Below are 20,587 nucleotides of genomic sequence, written 5' to 3' on the forward strand. Positions count from 1 at the left end.
GCATTGGAGGGCTGCGTGGAGGGTAAAAATCGTAGATGGAGACCAAGAGATGAATACACTAAGCAGATTCAGAAGGATGTAGGTTGCAGTAGGTACTGGGAGATGAAGGAGCTTGCACAGGATAGAGTAGCATGGAGAGCTGCATCAAACCAGTCTCAGGACTGAAGTCAACAACAACAAGAACAACAACCTCTCATCACGGACACCGTGGCCAACAGCCTTCACTTAACGACCGAGAGCATCGGCATTGGCGTAGAGTTGTCAGCGCTAACAGACAAGTAACAATGCGTGAAATAACTGTAATCAATGTCGGACGAACGACGAACACATCCGTAAGAACACTGCAGCCAAATTTGGCGTTAATGGGCTACGGCAGCAGACGAATGACCCGAGTGCCTTTGCCAACAGCACATTCTCGTGACCATAACAGTTGATCTCTAGACGACGTTAAATCAGTGGCTTCGTCAGATGAATCCCGATTTCATTTGGTAAGAGTTGACTGCAGGTTTCAAGTGTGGCGCAGACCCTTCGAAAACATGGACCCAAATTGTCAACAAGACACTGTGCAAGCTGGTGGTGGTCCCATGATGGTGTGGGCTGTCTTTACATGGATCAACTGGGTCTTCTAGTCCAACTGAACCGACCGTTGACTGGAAATGGTTCAGTTCGGCTATTTGAAGACCAGTTTCAGCCACTTATGGACATGTTCCCAAAGTACTATGGAATTTTTGTGGATGGCAATTCGGCTTTTCACTGGGGCACAGTTATTCGCCACTAGTTTGGAGAACTTTCTGAATAAATCGAGCGAATTATTTGACCACCTGGATCCCCCGACATGAACCCCGTCAACATGTGTGGGACATAATCGAGAGGTCAACTCATACACAGCATCTACATCTACATTCATATTCTGCAAGCCACCTGACGGTGTGTGGTGGAGGGTGCCTTGAGTACCTGTATCGGTTCTCCCTTCTATTCCAGTCTCGTATTGTTCGTGGAAAGAAAGATTGTCGGTATGCCTCTGTGTGGGCTCTAATCTCTCTGATTTTATCTTCATGATCTCTTCGCGAGATATACGTAGGAGGGAGCAATATACTGCTTGACTCCTCTGTGAAGGTAGGTTCTCGAAACATCAACAAAAGCCCGTAACGACCTACTGAGCGTCTCTCCTGCAGAGTCTTCCACTGGAGGTTATGTATCATCTCCGTAACAAAAGCATTCCCAAAATAACTTTTTTGCTGACGTCCACCTGTGGAACAAGCTACCCTGCACTCCACACAAAATTAAATGGTCTGTCGCTTTTGGGAAATACTGAGACACTCCTGTTCCCTTCATAAACTTTCCTCAATAATTAACACGTGTGGCCAGTTGTCTCTCTGTCAAGCAGAAAAGAAAAGAAGAGGTGGTGAGTTGCTGGGCCGAAAGTACATTACGCATTTAGCTTAAAATATTTCATTACACAGAAATTGAAACTGCCGTAATAAAACCTAAAAACATTGTTTAACTTTCACTAAACGGATAATACATGCTCTGTACGTCGTAATATAAGGAAGAACAGTTTAGCAGTCTGATGGTGATACACGTGAAATCAAGTTGTAACCACAAATTTTACACAATGTCTGTTGTTGTGGTCTTCAGTCCAGAGACTGATTTGATGGAGCTCTCCATGCTACTCTATGCAAGCTTCTTCATCTCCAAATAGCTACTACAACCTACATCCTTCTGGATCTGCTTAGTGTATTCATCCCTTGGTCTCCCTCTACCATTTTTACCCTCCTTGCTTCCGTCCATCACTAAACTGGTGATCCCTTGATGCCGTAGAACGTGTCCTACTAACCGATCATTCTTCTAGTCAAGTTGTGCCACAAATTCCTCTTCTCCTCGAATCTATTCAGTACTTCATCATTAGTTGTATGATCTACCCTCTAATATTCAGCATTCTTCTGTATCACCACATTTCGAAAGCTTCCATTCTCTTCTTGTCTGAACTACTAATCGTCCATGTTTTACATCTGTACATGGCTTCACTCAATGCAATTACCTTTAGAAAAGACTTCCTGACACTTAAATCTATACCCGACGTTAACAAATTTCTCTTCTTCAGAAACGCTTTTCTTGCCATTGCTGCCCTACATTTTATATCCTCTCTACTTCGACAATCATCATTCATTTTGCTCCCCAAGCAGCAGAACTCATCTAATACTTTATTTGTCTCATTTCCTAATCTAATTCCCTTAGCATTACCTGATTTAATTAGACTACATTTCATTATCCTCGTTTTGCTTTTGTTGATGTTTATTTTATATCCGCCATTCAAGACACGGTCCATTCCGTTCAACTGCTCTTCCAGGTCCTTTGCTGTCTCTGACAGAATTAAAATGTCATCGGCAAACCTCAAAGTTCTTATTTCTTCTCCATTCCTACTCCAAATTTTCTTTTGTTTCCTTTACTGCTTGATCAATAGCGCTGACTACATCTCACGAAAAGAGAAGGTGTCAAAACTGAAATGAGTTTCAAAGACTTTAGATAAAACTATAAAATGACAAATGCGCTTGACGTACAAGTTAAACACTTAGTTGAGCAACGTAACTGTGCTTGCGAAATTTTGAAGCAATCCAGTTATAATACTTCTGCTTGATCAAGCTAATATGAATTTGTACAATATAATATAAATTATTAAATTATTAAAATTATAGAACTTTGTAAATGGTGTTATGTCCAAGTTCAGTGCATGGTACATATACTATAGAAAAGCAGTAATTACATAACGTCAGTTAGTGAAAAACTCTTAAAATTTAAATCGTCAGTACACAAATACGAAATAACATTAATAACAGACGTACAGCCTCTTCAAAATGGAATGCACCTCCAGGAGACAACAAGGCACTCAGATCAGGCAGTTCAAAATCCAGTAACGGTAGCTCGCAACTAAATAGCAGACTTTTGTAACGAACTGTTCCCACAGTACACAGAACATGAATAGTGAAGGAATAATTGCAATTGACTAAATCACAGTAGGATGACAAATTTTTAAAAAGAAGAAAGAAACACATTAAGAGCCTAGCTCTAAATAATTCACTATTGGCCATTAAAAATGCTACACCAAGAAGAAAAAGAAAAAATGCAGATGATAAACGGGTATTCGTTGTACAAATATATTATACTAGAACTGACATGTGATTACATTTTCATTCAATTTGGGGGCATAGATCCTGAGAAATCAGTAACCAGAACAATCACCTCTGGCCGTAATAACGGCCTTGATACGCCTGGGCATTGAGCCAAACAGAGCTTGGATGGCGTGTACAGGTACAGCTGCCCATGCAGCTTCAGCACGATACCACAGTTCATCAAGAGTAGTGACTGGCGTATTGTGACGAGCCAGTTGCTCGGCTACCATTGACCAGACGTTTCCAATTGATGAGAGATCTGGAGAATGTGCTGGCCAGGGCAGCAGTCGAACATTTTCCGTATCCAGAAAGGCCCGTACAGGACCTGCAGCATGCAGTCGTGCATTATCCAGCTGAAATGTATGGTTTCGCAAGGGATCGAATGAAGGTAGAGCCACGGGTCGTAACACATCTGAAATGTAACGTCCACTGTTCAAAGTGCCGTCAATGCGAACAAGAGGTGACCGACACGTGTAACCAATGGCACCCCATACCACCACGACGAGTGATACGCAAGTACGACGATGACGAATACACGCTTCCAATGTGCGATCACCGCGATGTCGCCAACGACGGATGCGACCATCATGATGCAGTAAACAGAACCTGGATTCATCCGAAAAAATGACGTTTTGCCATTCGTGCACCCAGGTTCGTCGTTGAGTACACCATCGCAGCGTCAAGGGTAACCGCTGCCATGGTATCCGAGCTGATAGTGCATGCTGCTGCAAACGTCGTCGAACTGTTCGTGCAGATGGTTGTTGTCTTGCAAACGTCCCCATCCGTTGACTCAGGGGTCGAGACGTGGCTGCACGATGCGTTGAAGCCATGGGGATAAGATGCCTGTCATCTCGACTGCTAGTGACACGAGGCCGTTGGGATGCAGCACGGCGTTCCGTGTTACCCTCCTTAACGCACCGATTCCATATTCTGCTAACAGTCATTGGATCTCGACCAACGCGAGCAGCAATGTTGCGATACGATAAACCGCAATCGCGATAGGCTACAATCCGATATTTATCAAAGTTGGAAACATGATGGTACGCATTTGTCCTCCTTACACGAGGCGTCACAACAACGTTTCGCCAGGCAACGCCGTCAACTGCTGTTTGTGTGTGAGAAATCGGTTGGAAACTTTCCTCATGTCAGCACGTTGTAGGTGTCGCCACCGGCTCCAACCTTGTGTGAATGCTCTGAAATGCTAATCATTTGCATATCAGATCATCTTCTTCCTGTCGGTTAATTTCGCGTCTGTAGTACGTCATCTTAGTGGTGTAGCAATTTTAATGGCCAGTAGTGTAACATACAGGTACGAGCCTCACTGTCAAATGGGTAGGTACTCCGTGTGTTTTTTAAAGCATAAGTCATCAGTGTAGCTTTAACAGTGAATTAAGAAGAACAGAAAATTTGCATAGAAGTATCTGAAAGATAAATTTGTTGCCACACGCAACCAGTACACATAAAACATAAGGGAAGGGCCGGCCGGAGTGGCCGTGCGCTTCTAGGCGCTACAGTCTGGAGCCGGGCGACCGCTACTGTCGCAGGTTCGAAACCTGCCTCGGGCATGGATGTGTGTGATGTCCTTAGGTTAGTTAGGTTTAATTAGTTCTAAGTTCTAGGCGACTGATGACCTCAGAAGTTAAGTCGCATAGTGCTCAGAGCCATTTGAACCATTTAAGGGAAGGCACTTGTACGCTAAACAAGGGTCGATTTGGTTGTATCTGTGGCACAAAATGGCTACCGATCTAAAAAGTAACAAAACGTGACCAACTTGTTGTCACCGATACTGTTAAAAACTTAACAGGAAATTAAACATATTACTCTAACTTTAGGTGTAACCAGAGCGCGGGAACGGTACATAAGCACAATAATTCTCACCAGCTTTTGGAAAAGCCGGGAAAAGAGAGCCACCACACAATAGCTTAGTTCTTAAGAGCAACTAGAGATAGCATGGTGGCCAAAGGCTACCAAGTGAAGAAGAACTGACAAGTCTCCCGTAATAGTGCGCCAGCTTGTTACCAACGCACTGCGGGTTCCACAAGACTCCAAGTCACAGAATTCTGTGTTACCACGCAGCACCTTAACTTGTTCTTCAGGGTGCTGAAAGAGCCCTTCGAGACACACCTGCCTCTAGCAGTCGTGAAAGCTGCCGACGCTATTACCCAAGTGACCGCCGCGCTTGGCACACAACAGTGGACCGCTCCTGTCCGGCCCCTGTCGACACACTCCGCGTTACTCGAAGCACCCCGCTTGGAGCCGCCAGACAAACCAGCCGCTGCAATCCAAGACTCTCCAACGGCAAAAGCGCACGCGCCGGCGGGGAAGTTTCGAGAGAACAATCGGATCAACAAAGGAGGTGGAAGGCTGTGATGTAACAAAATGAAAGTGATGATGTTATTCCATGGAAAAGTTGGAATTTGAGATTTCTCTTACTGTTTTATCAATCACAATTGGCGTAAGAATCACGGATTGACCATTGTCATAAAATAAGGCATTATGAAATGTGAATAGTTTTTACTTGCAGTTTCGCGTGGCTTGAAGCAGTTACAGCTAGCATGCTATTGATTAAGAAATTGCATTATCGTCTTTCTAATTACTTCATGATCGTAGGTACGATCATACCCGGTTGTGAAGTTATTGTTATGACAAAACAATTTCCTAAGGGACCAGAAAGTTCTCAAGGGCGCAAAAACAACTGTAACGTCACACAAAAGGGAAATTCAATATTGAAGCTGATGCAAAAAGACGATAAAACAGTATTGTTTTTATCAATGTAACACGCACATTGGACTGCTGATCTTGGTGTCTGTAATCTTAACAAAATGCATAATTAAAATGAAACTAATACTGAGGAGATGATAAGAATGAGCACTGCTAAATGATTCAGTATTCCCAGAACAAATATTTATTATAACTAAAATATATATCGTACCTTAAGCTTAGTACTGCAATGACTGTAGATTTTTATGTCCGTTTCATGTCCATTGAGCGCTCTTTTATATAGCCATTGTCCTCTTGAGTCACTCGTGGGTCGTCAAGGTAAGTTAAAACAGTTCTTCTTTTTTTACACTTCACTCAAATTTAGACGTAACAAGTTTTTATACATTTAGTAAAAGTGCGATCAGACTGCTACAAATCTACGTCCGTCTTGCTTAAGAAAAACAGTACAACTCTTAAGCGCTGAAGGCTTCATTTGTTCTCCAGCGAACAAAATAGTGAAGGATCGCATATCTATCCGAATGTTGCTGCCTAAAGACGACGAATTACATTATGTAGGTAATTCCACCGTCACTATGCGACGCCTTATTATACATTAATCATTCTTTATAAACAATATTTGCCTTCTGGCTGAAAGTTTTAACTATTTGCTGCTTTAATGAAGTCAAAAATAGCGACTATCCCAAGGCGCAGTCAGACCATCGCAAAAACGATTTGCTACAAGCTAGCCACGGATGGCTTAGCTCTCACCCTCCCTTTCACGTTTCTTGCTCTTTTTATTTCTCAATCAGTCTTTTCGTTTTTTTTTCTATGTTAATAAACTGTTTTAACATGTTCCTCATTTTCTCTTCTTTTATGTCCATTGCTACAACTACTTCCCTCTAAATGGTCTCTGTTGTTGTACTCATGAACGAAAGTAGACTGGGTTATTTCTCTTTCTATGTCAGAGATAAACTTACGGCAGGTCTTGTCATGGGGAAGCCTCGTCAGAGAGGTCCACCGCATGAGCGTCTAGGGAAGTGATTCCAGTGGTGGGTTCCCGTTGCCTTTCATTGGTGATAATGAAATGAAAATGAGGACAACACCCAGTCTCTGAGCGGAGAAAATCTCCGACCCATCCGGGAATCGAACCCGGGCCCTTGACGTGACAGAGCGCCGCGCTGACCACTCAGTTACCGGGGCGGACATGTCTGACATAACTTATCGTATAGAATGTAGTCCAAAATACACCACCGAAAACAAATCGCAACATCAAAAAACAATTAAATGAAATTTCGGGAATGCATTTATGTAGACAACATATTTAAGTGATTAATATTGTAAGATCAGATGTTAATGTAAGCGCGGTATAAGCCATTGCAAATGTGAAATGCTGATACATTAATAACCGGTGCAACTGCCGGAATGTCGAATAGAAGCATGCAGACGTGTGTGCATCGTTTTGTACAGGTACCAGATGTCAGTATGTGGGATGGAATTTCATGCCTGGTGCAGGAGGAAACCCAAAGAGATTCTGGTCGTATGTCAAGTACACCAGTGGCAAAAGCAGCCAATACCGTCACTGCGCGATAGCGATGAAATTGTTACCGACGATAGTGCCACTAAAGCGGAGTTACTAAATACAGCTTTCCGTAATTCCTTCACGAAAGAAGATGAAGTAAATATACCAGAACAGCCTTCAGCATTAGTGACATAAAAGTAGATATCTTAGGTGTTGCGAAACAACTCGAATCACTTAAGAAATGCAAGTCTTCCGGTCCAAATGGTATACCAATCAGGTTCTTCTCAGAGTATGCAGACATAATAGCGCCTTTCTTATAAGGCTACCTCTCCATCGCACACCCCTCAGATTTAGTTATAAGTTGGCACAGTGGATAGGCCTTGTAAAACTGAACACAGATCAATCGAGAGAACAGGAAGAAGTTGTGTGGAACTATGAAAAAATAGGAAAAATATACAAACTGAGTAGTCCATGTGAAAGATATGCAACATGAAGGAGTGTGTGATCTCAGCAGCGCCGTGGTCCCGTGGTTAGCTTGAGCAGCTGCGGAGCGAGAGGTCCTTGGTTCAATTCTCCCCTCGAGTGAAAAGCTTAATTTTTTATTTTCAGGCAATTATTACCTGTCCGTCCGTCCGTCCGATGCGAGGTAACTGCGCCGTAGTATGGAGACGCTACACCTAAACGGAAAAATTTGAAAACGTTAAAAACATATGTTTTGACAGAGCACAGGAAAAACTGTGCGACTGTGAAACTGTTGCATTCATTTGTTGCAGTTTATGTGACAAACTCTTATGTTTTCATCACTTTTTTGAGAGTGATTATCACATCCTCAAGAAAACCTACATCGGGCAAGGTACAAGAATCTTTTTACCCATTTGCCAAGTGTACAAGTTAGCTGGGTCGACAACATACACTCCTGGAAATGGAAAAAAGAACACATTGACACCGGTGTGTCAGACCCACCATAGTTGCTCCGGACACTGCGAGAGGGCTGTACAAGCAATGATCACACGCACGGCACAGCGGACACACCAGGAACCGCGGTGTTGGCCGTCGAATGGCGCTAGCTGCGCAGCATTTGTGCACCGCCGCCGTCAGTGTCAGCCAGTTTGCCGTGGCATACGGAGCTCCATCGCAGTCTTTAACACTGGTAGCATGCCGCGACAGCGTGGACGTGAACCGTATGTGCAGTTGACGGACTTTGAGCGAGGGCGTATAGTGGGCATGCGGGAGGCCGGGTAGACGTACCGCCGAATTGCTTAACACGTGGGGCCTGAGGTCTCCACAGTAAATCGATGTTGTCGCCAGTGGTCGGCGGAAGGTGCACGTGCCCGTCGACCTGGGACCGGACCGCAGCGACGCACGGATGCACGCCAAGACCGTAGGATCCTCAGCAGTGCCGTAGGGGACCTCACCGCCACTTCCCAGCAAATTAGGGACATTGTTGGTCCTGGGGTATCGGCGAGGACCATTCGCAACCGTCTCCATGAAGCTGGGCTACGGTCCCGCACACCGTTAGGCCGTCTTCCGCTCACGCCCCAACATCGTGCAGCCCGCCTCCAATGGTGTCGCGACAGGCGTGAATGGAGGGACGAATGGAGACGTGTCGTCTTCAGCGATGAGAGTCGCTTCTGCCTTGGTGCCAATGATGGTCGTATGCGTGTTTGGCGCCGTGCAGGCGAGCGCCACAATCAGGACTGCATACGACCGAGGCACATAGGACCAACACCCGGCATCATGGTGTGGGGAGTGATCTCCTACACTGGCCGTACACCTCTGGTGATCGTTGAGGGGACACTGAATAGTGCACGGTACATCCAAACCGTCATCGAACCCATCGTTCTACCATTCCTAGACCGGCAAGGGAACTTGCTGTTCCAACAGGACAATGCACGTCCGCATGTATCCCGTGCCACCAAACGTGCTCTAGAAGGTGTAAGTCAACTACCCTGGCCAGCAAGATCTCCGGATCTGTCCCCCATTGAGCATGTTTGGGACTGGATGAAGCGTCGTCTCACGCGGTCTGCACGTCCAGCACGAACGCTGGTCCTACCGCATGGCAAGCCGTTCCACAGGACTACATCCAGCATCTCTACGATCGTCTCCATGGGAGAATAGCAGCCTGCATTGCTGCGAAAGGTGGATATACACTGTACTAGTGCCGACATTGTGCATGCTCTGTTGCCTGTGTCTATGTGCCTGTGGTTCTGTCAGTGTGATCATGTGATGTATCTGACCCCAGGAATGTGTCAATAAAGTTTCCCCTTCCTGGGACAATGAATTCACGGTGTTCTTATTTCAATTTCCAGGAGTGTATTCCTCTCATGTGACGCACATGCCGCCATCAGTGTCGTATAGAATATATCAGACGTGTTTTCCTGTGGAGGAATCGGTTGATCTATGACCTTGCTATCAAATGTTTTCGGTTCCCATTGGAGAGGCACGTCCTTTCGTCTACTAATCGCACGGTTTTGCGGCGCGGTCGCAAAATACTGACACTAAACTTATTTCAGTGAACAGAGACGTCAATGAACGAATAGACAGATCATAAGTTAAAGAAAGTAAACTTTTCACTCGAGGGAAGACTTGAACCAAGGACGTGTCGTTCCGCAGCTGCTCACGCTAACCATGGCGCTCCTGAGCTCAGACTATCCTTGATGTTGCCTATCTTGCGCATGGACTACTCAGTTTGTATATTTTGCTTATTTTTTCATAGTTCCACACAACTTTTTCCTGTTTTCTCGATTGACCTGTGTTCAGTTTTTCAAGGCCTATCGACTGTGCCAACTTACAACTAAGTCTGAGATGGGTGCGATGGGGAGGTTCCCTTGTTAGAAGTCATATACAGCCGCTCACTTGACGAAAGGTCTGTTCCTAAAGAGGGGAAAGTAGCACAGGTGACACCAATATTCCAGAAGGGAAATAGGAGTAAACCATTGAATTACAGCCATATATCACTGAACTCAATTTGCAGCAGGATTTTGGAGCATATACTGTACTAGAACATTATGAATCACCTTGAAGAAAATGACTTATTGATACATAACCAACACGGATTCAGAAAATATCGTTCTTGTGCACCTTTGTACGTCAGTCTGGTGATTCGACCCATCCTGGTACCATTTATGAACAGCACTCCAGGGGGCAAGCATTCACTTGAGCACGAACAACTGCTACAATTCCGCACTGGTATGTAATGTTAACATTAAAAGACAACGATGTGATGGACTATTAAATTTTGTAAATCATATTGTAATATATACTCTCGTATTTGTTTTAGCATTGGTAATAACCTCCCACAGGTCGAAATCTGATCTGCGTTGTGACTATAAATGTCATATTAAAGCAACTTAATTCTACGACTGATTGCTGCTCTAGCTAACCCAGCGTAACCACAGTCGTTGCGTGCAGCCACCCCATGGAGGGCAACCTGATGAATTTCATACTACTTCTCTACCATTCCATTCTCGAACAGCGCGTGGGAAAAAGGAACAACTAAATATTTCCGTTCGACCTCTTATTTCTCTTATTTTATTATGATGATCATTTCTCCCTACGTAGGTGGGTGTCGACAAAATATTTACCCATTCATAGGAGAAAGCTGGTGATTGAAATTTCGTAAATAGATCTCGCCGGAAAGAAAACCGCCTTTGTTCCAGTGACTGCCACCCCAACTAGCGTATCATATCAGTGACACTCTCACCCCTATGGCGCGATAACACGAAACGAGCTGCCCTTCTTTGCACATTTTCGATGTCCTCCGTCAATCCTACTAGGTTAGGATCCCATACCGCGTAGCACAGCAGAGGACGGACAAGTGTAATGTAGGCTGTCTCTTTTGTGGGTTTGTCGCATCTTCTCAGTGTTCTGCCAACAAAGCGCAGTCTTTGTTTCGCCTTCCCCACAATATTATCTATGTGGTATTTCCAATTTAAGTTGCTCGTAATTGTAATTCCTTGGTATTTAGTCGAATTGACAGTCCTTATATTTGTGCGATTTATCGTATACCCAAAAATTATCGGATTTATGTTAGTGTCCATGTTGATGGCATCGCATTTTTTTAGTCGCGCCATACAGAAATTCTCCCTAGATCATTTTGTAATTGGAACTGATCGTCTGATGATTTTACTAGACAGTAAATTACAGCGTCATCTGCAAACGATCTAAGGGGGCTGCTCAGATTATCACCTACATTATTTATGTAAATCAGCAGAGGGCCTATGGCACTACCTTGGGGAACACCAGATACCACTTCTGTTCTACTTGCTGATTTACCGTCTATCACTATGAACTGTGACCTCTCTGAGAGGAAATCACGAATCCAATCACACAACTTAGACGATACTCCAAATGCACGCAATTTGATTAATAGTGGCTTGCAAGGAACGGTATCAAAAGTCTTCTGGAAATCTAGGAATATGGAATCGATCTGAGATTCCTCGTCGACAGCACTCATTCACTCATTACTTAATGGGAATAAAGAAGAGACAGCTGTGGTGATCGAGCAGGTCAAGGCAACATGTCGACACTCTGTAGAGCACTTCTGCTTACAACAGCGGCATGTGGGTGCACGTTATCCTGTCGGGAAACGCCTCCTGGAGTGCTGTTCATGAATGGAAGCATGGCAGGTCGAATCACCGGAGTGACGTACAAATGTGCAGTCAGCGTGCGTGGGACAACGATGAGAGTGCACCTGCTGTCTTACGAAATAGCACCCTCTACCACACACCAGGTTTTGGTCCAGTGTGTCTAGCATGCAAACAGGGTGGTTGCAAGCTCTCAACTGGCTGGCCATCACTGGCATCGAGGCAGAACCAGCTTTCATCAGGGAACACAACAGACCTCCATTCTGCCCTCCAATGAGTTCTCGCTTGACACGACTGAAGTAGCAAATGGCCCTGGTTTGGGGTCAGTGGAATGCACGGTACATGGCGTCTGGCTCAGAGATATCCTTGAAGTAATAGATTTGTAACAGTTCTTTGTCACTGTGGTGCCAACTGCCGCTCGTACTGCTCGTGTACACGCAGTACGATGCATCAGAGCCATTCGCCAAACATGATTTTCATCCATCTCTTTACTGCCACTTGGCGGTCCGGAGCCCAGTGTTCTTACGACCGTACATTCTCTTGACCGCCGATACCAGTAATCATCTACACTGTGCTATATGACTGCTCGGTGGCTGTCTGCTGGTTCTTTATATATTTTTAATTTATATTGAACCTTTGTGATCATCTCCTCGCGTTACCTTAGAGAATTATACTCGACTTTGCGTCCTGGCTGCTAATATACCAGGCCCATAAAAAATGGTATCTATATTTTGACCCTTATTTGATTAATTTGGTTGCCGGCCGCGGTGGTCTAGCGGTTAAGGCGCTCAGTCCGGAACCGCGCGACTGCTACGGTCGCAGGTTCGAATCCTGCCTCGGGCATGGATGTGTGTGATGTCCTTAGGTTAGTTAGGTTTAAGTAGTTCTAAGTTCTAGGGGACTGATGACCACAGAAGTTAAGTCCCATAGTGCTCAGAGCCATTTTTTATTAATTTGGTAAAGAAATTATTTTAGAAATGCGCGCAACGGAAACTGGTGCGAGTTTCTCTAAGATAACACGTTCTGGGGCGGTTCAACTTAAAGCCGTCACTATAGCAGCTGGTAGCCTATCTAAATTCACATTGCAGATTATTTCTGTCTTTCATTAACTTTTAGAAAATCGAACTGAATAAGATACATCCTACCCATTTCATGTGTCGGGTGACTGAGGGAATACTTCTTAACTGAAATGCTGACTCTCATTTAATACATTTATTTTCTACTTAGATGAAAACTTTAGAAGCCGACACATTACAATTTTTCTTTAGTTACAGAACTTATGTCTGAATCAGCGTTACCTCTCATGGGTAGGACAATGACAAAACAAAAACACTATACGAATAATTTGATATATGACACATAATTTCATAATAACACAAAAAATATGACACATAATTTCGTAATAACACAAAAATACATAAGTGGGCCACTCCGTCTTTAGCGGGAAAATCGTCATTCATTCTTTAAGACTCGCTTATCTACATCTACATCTACATCTACATCCATACTCCGCAACCCACCTGACGGTGTGTGGCGGAGGGTACCCTGAGTACCTCTATCGGTTCTCCCTTCTATTCCAGTCTCGTATTGTACGTGGAAAGAAGGATTGTCGGTATGCTTCTGTGTGGGCTCTAATCTCTCTGATTTTATCCTCATGGTCTCTTCGCTAGATATACGTAGGAGGGAGCAATATACTGCTTGAATCTTCGGTGAAGGTATGTTCTCGGAGATTTAACAAAAGCCCGTACCGAGCTACTGAGCGTCTCTCCTGCAGAGTCTTCCACTGGAGTTTATCTATCATCTCCGTAACGCTTTCGCGATTACTAAATCATCCTGTAACGAAGCGCGCTGCTCTCCGTTGGATCTTCTCTATCTCTTCTATCAACCCTATCTGGTGCGGATGCCACACTGCTGAGCAGTATTCAAGCAGTGGGCGAACAAGCGTACTGTAACCTACTTTATTTGTTGTCGGATTGCATTTCCTTAGGATTCTTCCAATGAATCTCAGTCTGGCATCTGCTTTACCGACGATCAACTTTATATGATGATTCCATTTTAAATCACTCCTAATGCGTTCTCCCAGATAATTTATGGACTTAACTGCTTCCAGTTGCTGACCTGCTATTTTGTAGCTAAATGATAAGGGACCTATCTTTCTATGTATTCGCAGCACATTACACTTGTCTACATTGAGATTCAATTGCCATTCCCTGCACCATGCGTCAATTCGCTGCAGATCCTCCTGCATTTCAGTACAATTTTCCATTGTTGCAACCTCTCGATACACCACAGCGTCATCTGCAAAAAGCCTCAGTGAACTTCCGATGTCATCCACCAGGTTATTTATGTATATTGTGAATAGCAACGGTCATGAATGAATTACACCACTAGAAATTTAAGGTAGGCCACTGCTGAAGGTAGATAACCTCTATCAGAGAAAAGATTCTGGGCAAAAATGATGTACTATTGGCGCCAAAATGAAGTGCGAACTGAACTCACAAAGAAAGTACCAAAAATAATTAACTTCAGCGACAGAAATTTCTCGATCTACCATCCGATACGCAATCTGCACTCATTGAGCTAAAAGTGAAGCTTATAACTCGGGAAATAGCTACGTGAACTGATGGTTCCTGTTGCATGCTCACTACCATAAAGCAAAATTTCACACATTTCAGAGAAAACTATTGCAAATAAATTAAAACCGTAACCTGTACCGATGAAGGTATGTTTAATGCGTGCTATGAGCAAACCCTGTCGTGAATTTTTAGCCATATTACCTCATTTCTATCTCACCAAATCTGCGAGCTGCTGTGCTCACACGTCAGGTGCGTCTCATGGCTGGCCCCACAGTGGTCTCGACGCTCCAAAATCCGACCAGCGTTCCTATTCAAACGTGGTGGTGGCGAGACTCACCTCACCCCCGCACCAACTTTGTAACCTACCCTCGTGGCTGTTTCCATCTTTGCCTGCTGCTCTGGCCCACCTGCCGTTATTCTTGTAATGTTGGCAATGACTGTTATTCCCTTAAACTGTTCCCTTTGGTCCATGCTCCCGCTACATTTGACTTCCATTCATACCCATGCACACTCATACAGGATGGAACAAGGAGTATACATACAAACGGCGTGTGACCCCTTTGTGAAATGATGAAAAGAAATAAACAAATGCGTCAAATATTCCTTTCACCCAGCCAGGTATTGAAGATGCTAGCAATCAAAGAAAAACTTACATCTCGATGTGGAAAACATAAATACTTCCTACTGTAACCTGAGGTAAAACGGAAATAACGCCTCAGCTGACGTAATCCCCTCGTTGGTGAGTGGTCAGCGCGACGGAATGCCATGCCTAACGGCCCGGGTTCGGTTCCCGGCTGGGTCGGAGATTTTCTCCGCTCAGAGACTGGGTGTTGTGTTGTCCTTATCATCATCATTTCATCCCTATCGACACGCAAGTCGCCGAAGTGGCGTCAACTCGAAATACTTGCTCCAGGCGAACGACCTACCCGACGGGAGGCCCTAGTCACATGACATTTCCATCTACAATGGCTACATTCCTGCCTTCACTTTCTGCAATATCGCAAAAGGAACAAGTTTCTCGCATCCCTATAACACGACCTCGTTCGAACTCAGAAAGGTGTTGGTAATGGCGTCTTTGTCGCCTTAAAGGCATGTCGTTGTTGTTATAGTGGTCTTCATTCCTGAGACTGGTTTGATGCAGCTCCCCATGCTACTCTGTCCTGTGCAAGCTTCTCCCCAGTATCTACTGCAGCCTACATCCTTCTGAATCTGCTTAGTGTATTCATCTCTTGGTCTCCCTCTACGATTTTTACCCTCCACGCTGCCATCCAATACTAAATTGGTGATACCTTGATGCCTCAGAACATGTCCTACCAACCGATCCCTTCTTCTGGTCAAGTTGTGCCACAAACTTCTCTTCTCCCCAAACCTATTCAATACTTCCTCATTAGTTATGTGATCTACCCATCTAATCTTCAGCATTCTTCTGTAGCACCACATTTCGAAAGCTTCTATTCACTTCTTGTCCAAACTATTTGTCGCCCATGTTTCACTTCCATACATGGCTACACTCCATACAAATACTTTCAGAAATGTCTTCCTGACACTTGAATCTATACTCGATGTTAACAAATTTCTCTTCTTCAGAAACGCTTCCCTTGCCATTGCCAGTCTACATTTTATATCCTCTCTACTTCGACCATCATCAGTTACTTTGCTCCCCAAATAGCAAAACTCCTTTACTACTTTAAGTGTCTCATTTCCTAATCTAATACCCTCAGAATCACCCGATTTAAGTCGACTACATTCGATTGTCCTCGTTTTGCTTTTGCTGATGTTCATCTTATACCCTCCTTTCAAGACACTGTCCATTCAGTTGCTCTTCCAAGACGTTTCTGTCTCTGACAGAATTACAATGTCATCGGCGAACCTTGAAGTTTTTATTTCTTCTCCATGGATTTCAATAACTACTCCGAACTTTTCTTTTGTTTTCTTTATTGCTTGCTCAATATACAGATTGAATAACATCGGGGAGAGGCTACAACCCTGTCTCACTCCCTTCCCAACCACTGCTTCCCTTTTATGTCCCTCGACTCTTATAACCGACATACTTTCGGTACAAATTGTAAATAGCCTTCCGCTCCCTGTATTTTACCCCTGCCACCTTCAGAATTTGAAAGAGAGTATTCCAATCAACATTGTCATTACCTTTCTCTAAGTCCACAAATGCTAGAAACGTAGGTTTGCCTTTCCTTAATCTTTCTTCTAAGATAAGTCGCAGGGTCAGTATTGCCTCACGTGTTCCAACATTTCTACTGAATCCAAACTGATTTTCCCCGAGGTCAGCTTCTGTCAGTTTTTTCATTCGTCTGTAAAGAATTCGTGTTAGTATTTTGCAGCTGTGACTTACTTACTTACTAAATTCACTTACTTGACTAAATTCAACCAGTAACTGACGCTCACTAGAATTAGAACGTTTATTTAAAGCAAATCAGATTTACATCTTCCTAGAGACGCTTGGAGCACCATCTTATGCGACTGGCGCGAAATTTGAATAGACATCATGTTGCGTACGTAGAAACACGGCTACTAACTTTTGTTTATGTCGCACCTCTCCTTTTTGGTACTGAGCATTTTTTCCATCAGTGTGTGTAGACTATTGGGTTAGATGTAAGAAATCTGATGGCTCTAATGTCCTCAGTTTTTTTTTTTTTTTTTTTTTTTTTTTTTTTTTTTTTTTTTTTTTTTTACAGTTGCGACTAGTTTCGGTATTAAATTATCAGGCTGACAAATGTTGCCACTATAGCAAGTGGGTAAAGTCCGCAGATATCAAGAGAACAGGTCGAATACAAGAAGTGAATGTATCAACCATCATGGCTTTATCAGTATAGATCAGTTTGTTGATTTCTGGTTAACATGATAGGAGTGCCTACTGCACCACGGAAAAATGGCTTTGAATTTTTAATTAACACTGAAATTAGTCCAAATCATAGTAATTATTTTCGTATCAGCATTTCGTGGTTTTATGACATCTTTTCTGAGTTATTCTACTGCACAAGTATCAATATTGAGCCGTGAAGTATGGATGAGATGGGGCGTGGAACACCCGACTGGTTGCATCGGAACTGTTTGTCTCTAGGACTGGCGTACGTCTCCCTCTTCTCTGCAAACCTTTTATGACACCAGCCTTGGGACATACTCTGGCAGATTCCTCGTTTGGCCACTCGCGAACGAGTTTTTTTCGAAGTGACAGGAAAATTCACCTGCTGCTGCAGGCGTGTTATCCAGGCCGCTACATTTACATATTACTCGGCACGGCGAAGTAGTAACTTCAACATGGGGGCAGCGTTGGCATGTTTATGCCCGGAAAACAGGGAGGGGGACGCAGTACTGGCGTACACACCAGTAACCTTACAAGTGGAGCACTGTCACACGCTGTCCTTCTGTAACCACGTTTACACGCGACGCAATCTGCGGAGGCGAATGTTTTTTTTTTTTCCTTTTTTTAATAAAAGGAGGAGATTGTTCAAGAAGACATTTTTAAAAATCTAAGCCTGGGAGAGTTTATTACTTCCACCAGAACACACACATTACTGAAAATATTGCGAATTGGTCACTGGTCGAACATTATTATGATCAAACATTCTGAACACTTAAAAATAGCTGTAAATATTCTGAATGGATAAAGACTCTGGGAGTAATGGCTGAAAAAGAATTTTGTTTCATGGCTTGACCCTTAAAATTAATAGTATTGTAGACACTGGCGGAAAATCACTCCTTAGAAGTTATTATTTTTAAATCTTTATCAAAATCACTTTGACCATTATTTTTAAGCTATTAACTGTATTTATTTTATTTCTAATCATTTGTAACATCATTTTTCGAATGATTTGTCACCCGCACAAGATGATGGACGAGAACGCTCTTCAGTAAGCGAGAGTGGAATAATGGTCACAAACTAGTCTCCTACTGTTGCCACCGATTAGTTTAGTTTTCTTAATTCATAAAATAGTTCAGTATTTGTAGATCTTCCTTTGTCAAAGAAAGGTAGAATATGATTCTCCTCAGATACGTGGAAAAAGACGTCATGGTCAGCACAATACCTTTTTCCCTTCACTCCAGAAAAATCATTTCATCCAAATAATAAACACGGAGAAACCAATAATAACTGAAATAATAAACAGTTTGAAAGACAAGTAGCAACCTGGTAACTGTCAAATTGTGCGCGCTCTGCTGCACATTTGCAATCAGTGAATCCATGTTTTATATAAGTAAATCATTGGCCGCTTTGATTCTGAGCCACAGTATACTCCTAGATAAATTGAGGTTTTATGGGGTTGATGATATAGCCAACGAATGGATAATGCCGTACCTAGCCAAAGGAATGCAAAACGTTGTACTTCGTTATACCATGGAAGTAATTCTTACTACAGAGAAATCATGTATGGGTTCAACCTTACGACCGCTACTGTTTCTTCTACATGTAAACGATCTTCCGAATTGTATATAAAATTCAGAATTTATTCTTTTTTAGTATTGTAATAAATCCAAGCATTCGTACAGAAACAGAAGAAACGGTAAGAAGAGTTCTTATAACTATCTTTGATTGGTTTTCTGAGAATGGTCTCATTCTCGATTTTAAAAAGACGTAACATATTTCAGTTCTGCATATCTAGATGTACTACACAAATGATAAGTGTAACACATGCCGAGAAAATTATAAATAGGGTGGAAACTTCAAAATTCTTAAGGGTCCATATTGACGAGAATTTAAATTGGAAAAAATACATTTTGGAATTCCTTAAACAACTTAGTTCAGCCACATTTGCGGTTAGAAACATTGTAAATCTTGTGGAGGGGCAAATCAGTGAGTTGACATATTTTCCATATTTTCATTCATTAATGTCATACGGAATAATGTTCTGGGATAACTAATTTTTAAGAAAGAAAGTCTTCATTGCGCAAAAACGTACTGTGAGAACAGTATATGGCACTCACCTACGATAATCTTGTAGACAACTGTTTAAGTAACTGGACATTCTGACTACTGCTTCACAGTATATTTATTTCCTTATGCAGTTGGTTGTAAATAATCGATTACACTCCAAAAAGAAAAATGACATACGGTACCAGAAGGAACAATGACATTAAGGTTGCCTTTAGCACAAAAAGGGGTGTACAATGCTGCAACAAAAATCTTTGATCGCTTAGCCAGTGATACAAAATTTGTGACAGACAGCAAAGTGACATTTAATCACGAACAGAGATAGTGTTCCCAAGACAACACCTTCTGTTGTTCGATATATATATACTCCTGGAAATGGAAAAAAGAACACATTGACACCGGTGTGTCAGACCCACCATACTTGCTCCGAACACTGCGAGAGGGCTGTACAAGCAATGATCACACGCACAGCACAGCGGACACACCAGGAACCGCGGTGTTGGCCGTCGAATGGCGCTAGCTGCGCAGAAGTTGTGCACCGCCGCCGTCAGTGTCAGCCAGTTTGCCGTGGCATACGGAGCTCCATCGCAGTCTTTAACACTGGTAGCATGCCGCGACCGCGTGGACGTGAACCGTATGTGCAGTTGACGGACTTTGAGCGTAGGATCCTACGCAGTGCCGTAGGGGACCGCACCGCCACTTCCCAGCAAATTAGGGACACTGTTGCTCCTGGGGTATCGGCGAGGACCATTCGCAACCGTCTCCATGAAGCTGGGCTACGGTCCCGCACACCGTTAGGCCGTCTTCCGCTCACGCCCCAACATCGTGCAGCTCGCCTCCAGTGGTGTCGCGACAGGCGTGAATGGAGGGACGAATGGAGACGTGTCGTCTTCAGCGATGAGAGTCGCTTCTGCCTTGGTGCCAATGATGGTCGTATGCGTGTTTGGCGCCGTGCAGGTGAGCGCCACTATCAGGACTGCATACGACCGAGGCACACAGGGCCAACAACCGGCATCATGGTGTGGGGAGCGATCTCCTACACTGGCCGTACACCTCTGGTGATCGTGGAGGGGACACTGAATAGTGCACGGTACATCCAAACCGTCATCGAACCCATCGTTCTACCATTCCTAGACCGGCAAGGGAACTTG

The 20,587-nt window shown here is 43.6% G+C and overlaps 1 protein-coding gene across 1 annotated transcript in view; it reads left to right on the plus strand.

Moving 5' to 3' along the window:
* Positions 1-20,587, plus strand: part of LOC126272467 (neuronal acetylcholine receptor subunit alpha-10-like) — a 172,503-nt gene that overhangs the window by 116,412 nt on the left and 35,504 nt on the right. The window lies entirely within an intron of this gene.

This window comes from Schistocerca gregaria, chromosome 5 (assembly GCF_023897955.1).
Source record: "Schistocerca gregaria isolate iqSchGreg1 chromosome 5, iqSchGreg1.2, whole genome shotgun sequence".
NCBI classification, from domain to species: domain Eukaryota; kingdom Metazoa; phylum Arthropoda; class Insecta; order Orthoptera; family Acrididae; genus Schistocerca; species Schistocerca gregaria.